Source organism: Nannospalax galili, unplaced genomic scaffold, assembly GCF_000622305.1.
Source record: "Nannospalax galili isolate Female #2095 unplaced genomic scaffold, S.galili_v1.0 scaffold453, whole genome shotgun sequence".
Classification (NCBI taxonomy): Eukaryota; Metazoa; Chordata; class Mammalia; order Rodentia; family Spalacidae; genus Nannospalax; species Nannospalax galili.
In genome coordinates this window covers 329,934-336,846 of record NW_008334081.1, presented here as the reverse complement: position 1 = coordinate 336,846, position 6,913 = coordinate 329,934, and the positions used below count along the sequence as shown (strand labels likewise).

Sequence of the window (6,913 nt, the reverse complement as noted above, 5' to 3'; positions counted from 1 at the left end):
GTATGTACCACCATGCCCAGCGGCCACTCAGTTTAAGAGAGACAGCCTTGTGTTGCTGGGCATGGAGGCACATGCCTTTAATTCTAGCATTCTAGAGACAGAGGCAGGCAGATCCCTTTGAGTTTGAGGCCAGCCTACCCTACATAGCAAGTTCCAGGCCAGCTGAGGCTAAAGGGAGACCTTGTCTCAAAAAACAAACAAACAAACAAAAAATAGGAATCTAAATACCATTAAATTATTTTGCCTGTGAATCAGAAAAATTCAATAAAAAACAAACAAAAACAGCAAAAAACAAGCAACAAAAGATGAGTCCTGTGCTCTTTGCAGTGGGGAACTGGGAGTTTGAGGGATGTGAAGTCAGTGGGCTCCCAGGGACCTCATGTTCTTTCACCCTAGCTTGGTTAGCAGAGGAGCTGCAGTGGGTCATCCAGGACCTCTGGGCTGTTAGCATGGAGACAGGTCTTGCCCTGACCCACTGGCCATACTAAGGCCAGAGTGACATTTCTGCTCTGAGGCTTCCTGAAGACAAGGCCAGCAGCCTGTGGGAGCAGCTGGGCTGGAGGCCCCAGGAAGGCCCAAGTTATCTGTCACCACCAGCCTCTCCACTGAGCACCTCAAACAGTGTGCCACACCCCCTGAGTAGCCTGGCTTTTATAGACACCCAAATGTGTTCAGTATTAAGTCCAGGCTGGCCTTGCTTCCAGCAGGAGCTCACGAGATCTCAGCCCTTCTGGGAAAGAACGGAAAGGCTGACTTGAACATTATAAAAGTTTAGAGGGAAAGGAATGCTAATGATCACACAAAGATAGAATGCCGAAGGGAGGTACTGCCAAGGCGCAGCCGAGTGAAACAGGACTCAGGTCCCGTTCTGATGGATGAATCACAGGGAGGGAAGAAAGGAGTGTGCTTCCCCTTCATCCGAGCTCTGATGAGTGTGAGATAAATCATGTCTGGAGAGGAACCAACATGACTGGATTAAGTTTTACCACAGCATCTCTGGCTAACTTGGACCTCGGTCACCTCACTGAAAACTTACATCTGCTGAACACTTGAATTCTTGATGTTTAGTTAGACTATGGAGAAATAGGCTCAGCCCAGGGAGAGGCTTCACTTCCCAGAACTCATGGGACGAACATGAGACCCAAATGCTCGGTTCTCCCGCTAAGATTTTGCCCAGAAATGATTCCAGGCTCGCAGCCTCTGACCTGGGACAGGATCACCCTGAGAGGTGAAGTCAAAGCAGCCCGGCTGCAATGTCAGTCCTCCTCGTACAGGAGAGGCCGGCAGTGGTGTGTAGTGTTGGTGTTGGTGCCGCATCTCCACACAGCAGAGTTTCACTAAGCCCAGAAACGCCCCTGGGCTCCCTCGGGGACAAGTTTCCTTCCCTAGCTGCACTCAACGTTCTGGAAATACCTTGTGCTCAGAAGCAAATCCTAATGAGACTTCTAGCTTCGCCCTGGCTAGTACTGGCCGAGTGAGCTGCTTTCTGTCTGGGGAAGCCAGGCCGCTGGTTCCTGGCCATACTGCTCCCCAGTACAGCCAGAGGCAGCTTGTATTTCTCTTTCTTTGTTATGCCAGAATACCTGATGGAAGACTTAACAGAGGAAGGATTTATTTTGGTTCCTAGCCCCAATCCATCAGGGCAGGGAAAGGGTGACGGTACACGTGGTAGCGGGAGTGTGTGGCCCTCGCATTTTGGTGGTCACAAAACAGAACTGGGCCAGCAGTGCGGCCAGGCTATAACCTCAACAGCAAAGGACCCAGTCCACATGGCCTGCATCTGCCAGCCAGGCCCCATGTCCAAAGCTTCAATAACCTCAAAAAGCATCACCACTGGTTGGAGACCAAGCGTTCAAGCGCTTGAGCCTGTGGGGAGCATGTCAGACCTAAGCCCTAACAGTCCCTAAAGTCCACAGGCTCCTGGATCTGCACCCTATGACTGAGCTCTACCTCCAAATGTCCCTCTGACATGGCAGGACCTGGACCATTCCCCGTGATCAGCTTCCTTCAGTGGCCTTGAACCTGTGCATCTATCTTAGTGAGAGCAGAAAGTGAGACAGGAGTTTTCTCAGAAATGAGGCTCCCTAGGCCTGGACTTTGGGGTCCTCGGAGTGGCGTGGGACCCTGGTTCTTCCCAGCCATGAGACCTCCGGAGTTCTCACATGCGAACTAGATGTTGTCATAGACTCCAAGTCATGACATTCTCACTAAAACTGAGCATCAGTTATGCCACAGCCCTACACAAATGAGCACACAAAAACATGTCACACACAGGATTGTATGTGTTAGCACCCAAAAGTGCCATCATCATCATCAAAAGCTTTGTGCATTGCTGGGGTGCCTCTCTCCTACTAGACTTGATGCTCCACAAGGGCGGAAATAGTCCTCTGTCATATCCTGTGCCCCATGACACACAGACACAAAGGAAGCATCACTGATGTTAAGGGAGGGGAGAACTTGGCACCCATTCCCCTCCTCCAAAGCACTGTCTATGCAGCTCTCACTCCACTTGTCCTGTGTACACCCCGCCTTCTGTGTTTCCCTCCTCGTTGGAATGTTTTCCTAACAAACAGTATGATAAAGAGGCACTAGTCAAATCAGAGATTGGTGTCATTGGACACCCCAAGTCCCAAACACATAGACCTTTAATAACAGTACTTAGAAACATAAAACAAAGCAGATACAGTGAGTTAAGACATTCACAAGCACCGTTGGACATTTCAGTACTGTTCTGTCATCTGTCAGCTAACAGGGAAAGAAGACAGACATTAAAGACCTGGGCAATTGTCGGCTCACTTAATACATTGATATTTACAGAGCATGCCATGCTCCCTCTAAATGCACAGAGCTGTTTATCAAAATAACATACATATGATTGCTGTCAAGTAAGTCTCAATAAATGTAAAGGTAGTAGAAGCCTACAGAATGTTTTCTGACCACAACAAAAGTGACCCACAAACCAATACTAAGATGGTGTCTTTTAGAATCACAAGGGCAGGCCTGGAGAGATGGTTCAGTGGTCAAGAGTACAGGCTGCTCTTGCAGAGGACCCAGGTTCAATTCCCAGCACCCACATGGCAGCTAACAACCATCCATAACCCCAGTTCCAGGGAAGTCTGACACCCTCTTCTGACCTCCACAAGCACTGTACAACAGAGTGCACTTACACACATGCAGGCAATACATTCATATACATAAAATAAAAATAATAAATAAAATATTCTTTAAAAAACAAGGGCAATTAGAAAATGGTGTTATATGACTAATGACAGGTAGGTGATAGGAGTTAAAGAAGTGTTTGAGGGGAATTTAAAACTGTACTGCTTAAAAAGAAGAGATTGCAAAAATTGATAATCCCAACTTCCACCTTAAGAACCTAGAAAAAGTGCAGAAATTAAAGTCAAAGCAAGAAGGGGAGAAGAGTAATAAATGGACAGGTAAAATCAAGAGTGCAGTAACAGAAAAAGAGGAGATTGTAGTCAAAACGCAAGTCAGTAACATTACTAGCAGACTGACCGAGGAAGGAGTGAAGCCATGGTTACCAATAGTAACCAAGACAGGCATGGAATCACTTAAGGGCCTACGGACGCAAAAGAACAATGGAATAATAGCATAGATACTTAGCAATAAGCTTGTTGAGTTGTTACTCAAACACAAATGTATAACATTGACACGAGCAGAAATATGAAGTCTCAATGTTCCCATGTCTCTTTAAACAGTTGAATCCATAACCAAGGACTTTCCCTAGAAGAACACAGCAGTCCCAGACATTTCATTAGAATCCAGTTCTATCCATTACTTTCTCATCTCTGTGACAGAAACAACTTAAGGGAGGGAAGATTGATTTTGCTCACAGTTTCAGAGGGTTCAGTCTATGGTTACTGGGCTCCATGTTCTTGGGCAAGAACATCACAGTAGTGGGAACATGGAGGAGAGCTGATCACGTCATGAAACAGGACAGGAAGGAATCAGGGATAATTATCTGCAGGAAACGGTCCACTGTGGCCATTTCCCCCTTCTTGGCCCTACCTCCTGCCTTCCACTAGCTGTCAATCAGGCTAGCATATTATGAACCCATCAAGGGGTTAATCCCCTGACTGGGTCAGAGCCTTCAGGATCTAGTAGTCTCTAGAGACACCATCACAGACACGCCCATGGGTGGATTTCACTAACCACCAAGGCATTTCTTAATCAAGTTGACAACAAAATTAAACATAACATCCTTGAACAGTTAGACAGCAAAGCCATCAAGCCCAATGAATCATTTCAGGGAATACACAGACGATCCAAACTTATTTTATGACACCAAAAACCAAACTCTCCAAGAAAAATACAGACCAATTTCCTTTACGAATGTAGATGGAAAAATTCTTAACAAAAATGAACACGTGTTAAGAGCTCTTGCAGACAGCCCACTGACAGTCCAAATAAGGTGCACTCACCTTTGACAGTGCGACTCTGTCAGCTGAGACAGTTTCAAAAGATCCCTGGCCCCAACAGTTTCACCACCGTCTTGGGAAGGCCCCGCTGAGTGGAGCCTCCTACACACTTGACCATCACAGGGACCCAAGTGAGATGACCAACAAAACCACTCTGAAATCTTACGTAAGTGGAGACAGAAGAATGTCACCAGCAGCCCAGAGGTCCCCTTCTCCGTCCATGTAATGACTGGTACTCCTCCAATCACCACAGGGCCTCTCTCCAGCTCTGGGTTGTATGGCAGTTTCTCTGAGTTGAAACACTCCCTCCAGGAGGGAGAGGGAGGCCCATGAGACTAGACGGGAAACAAAAGGTATTTTCCTGGGAAATAGAAACTCAGAAGATACTCAGGAGCCCCGGCTCAGCAGTATAAAAAGAGTAACGTACAGTAAGACGCTCTGACTAGCGAAGCTGCGGAGAACAGATTCCCTGACTGGAGCTGCGGGCAAGCTGTGCAGGGCACTGTGGGGATGTGGTCTTCCCGGGCCATCACCCGTGCTGGGATGGGCTTTGCAGTGATGCAGCCACGCTGACTCATCTCTGCCCCTGTAAGCAACTCTTCACCACACTCCTGTTAGCATCCCCAATAAAGCTCATTGTGCCGTTCAATTTGGTGCTATCATTGCTTTTGTCTGTTGTGGGTTTGCTTTCTGGGGTGAGTAGATGTGTGTGACATCTCCCCAGAAAAAGTGTCACATACGTAGCACACTCCTCTGAGTAACATTTATTAAGCTGTACAATCCTGTAATCACCTCTACTCCTGACAGCACCCAATGCAACACCGAGCCACACCCCTTAAGCTCCTCTCCAAACACCCCTGTCCACAGGACGCCCCACCCCCCAATGCCACGACCCGCCCAGTCTACATGGCCTATGGAAGCCAGAAGAAGGTGTTGGATTCTCTAGAACTGAAATTACAGACATTGTTAGGCACTGTGTGTGTAGAGAAATGAACCTAGGTCCTTTGTGAGAGCAGCCAGTGCTCTCAACCTCTGAGCCCTCTCTCCGGCTCCTTCCACTACACTTTAAAGCAGGTATTCCTCAGCAGACAAATTTAGAACTTTATAATCTTTTAGGTGCTTGGTAAGAAGCCTGGCGAACACGCTTACATTCTACAAAAGAAAGTGAGGGGTGTCAAAGAAGCAGGGTATGTGAGATACATGTGTGGAAATGTTATGATAAAACCTCCTATTTTGTGTGCTAACTAAAAATAATAATAAAAGACCAAAAAGGTATAAATGTTTGTATGAACTTGTAATTTAGCTATTGCATTAGGAGCATGGATTTTTCTTAAAATTTTAAGTGTCTTGGGGAAATATTTATACTTGCATTGTGGGAAAATATGTGTCAATTTTAAAAATCATGAGTATTTAACACATAAAGGTCAAGAATCCTTTTATTGGCCTAAGATCACTGAAAGGTAAGCCGTTGTTTGCTTTAAAATGATCACATCCACCACGTTCAGGAGGATAGAGGGCCAGCAAGATGGCCCAGGGGAGTAAAGGCACTTGTCAACAAGGCTGACAAACTGAGTTCAATACCCAGGACCCACAAAGTAGAAGGAGAGAATTGACTCCAACAAGTTGTCCTCTGACCACTACACACATGCAGTGGCATGTGCCCTGCTCCCACAACACACAACAAATAATGAAATTTTTTTTAAGAAGAGATACAGATTCCAGCCAAATAATTCAATTTTTACAAATAATTTTGGGATAAAATTAGTTGGGCTCTCTCCCCCAAATTGTTTTTGGCTTTCAGAAGTCTGACTGTGCTGGTGCAGAATCACAGCTACAAAGAATCACACTCCTCGTGGCTCTGGAGCATTCACACCCCTGTGGGCTGGAAAGCACCCACCCCCATCTCCCACCTCCTTTTATCCAGGGCCTTCTCCTCCCTTTCAGGGGCCTGATGGACACTGACCTGTGTTCTGATGGCTTCCAGAGGTCCCTCCACTGGCTCGGCACTCTCCCAACTGAGACTCTGCCATGAGGAAGAGACTGAGAGAAGTACCTGGCAGAAAGAGTAAGCAAGGAATGACCATGGAGGGGAAGAAGGAAGGAGGAAAGGAGGGGGTCTTATTCACCAACCACTCAAGGTTTTAAAAATATTTTATGTAATGTGCTCATTTTGGCAGCACATATACTAAAAATTGGAATGATACAAAGAAGATTAGCATGGCCCTGGCGCAAAGATGACACGCAAATTCATGAAGCGTTCCATATTTTCATAAATTGGACAACCTAGACCACTCAAGCAAAGATTATGAAAAATTTAAGAACTCACAGGAATGGAATATGCAGGAACTGTGTGACACCATAAAAAGACCAAACTTACAAATCATAGGCATACAGGAAGGAGAAGAATCCCAGGATAATGGCATGGACCAGATCTTAAATAGAATCGTGGAAGAAAATTTCCCAAAATTAAAGAA

The 6,913-nt window shown here is 46.2% G+C and overlaps 1 non-coding gene across 1 annotated transcript; it reads left to right on the top strand.

Moving 5' to 3' along the window:
- The first annotated feature begins 6,600 nt into the window (after positions 1-6,600).
- On the top strand, positions 6,601-6,708 carry LOC115069618. Its single transcript, XR_003848871.1, has one exon. It is a non-coding gene; the product is annotated as a U6 spliceosomal RNA (small nuclear RNA).
- Positions 6,709-6,913: the final 205 nt, after the last annotated feature.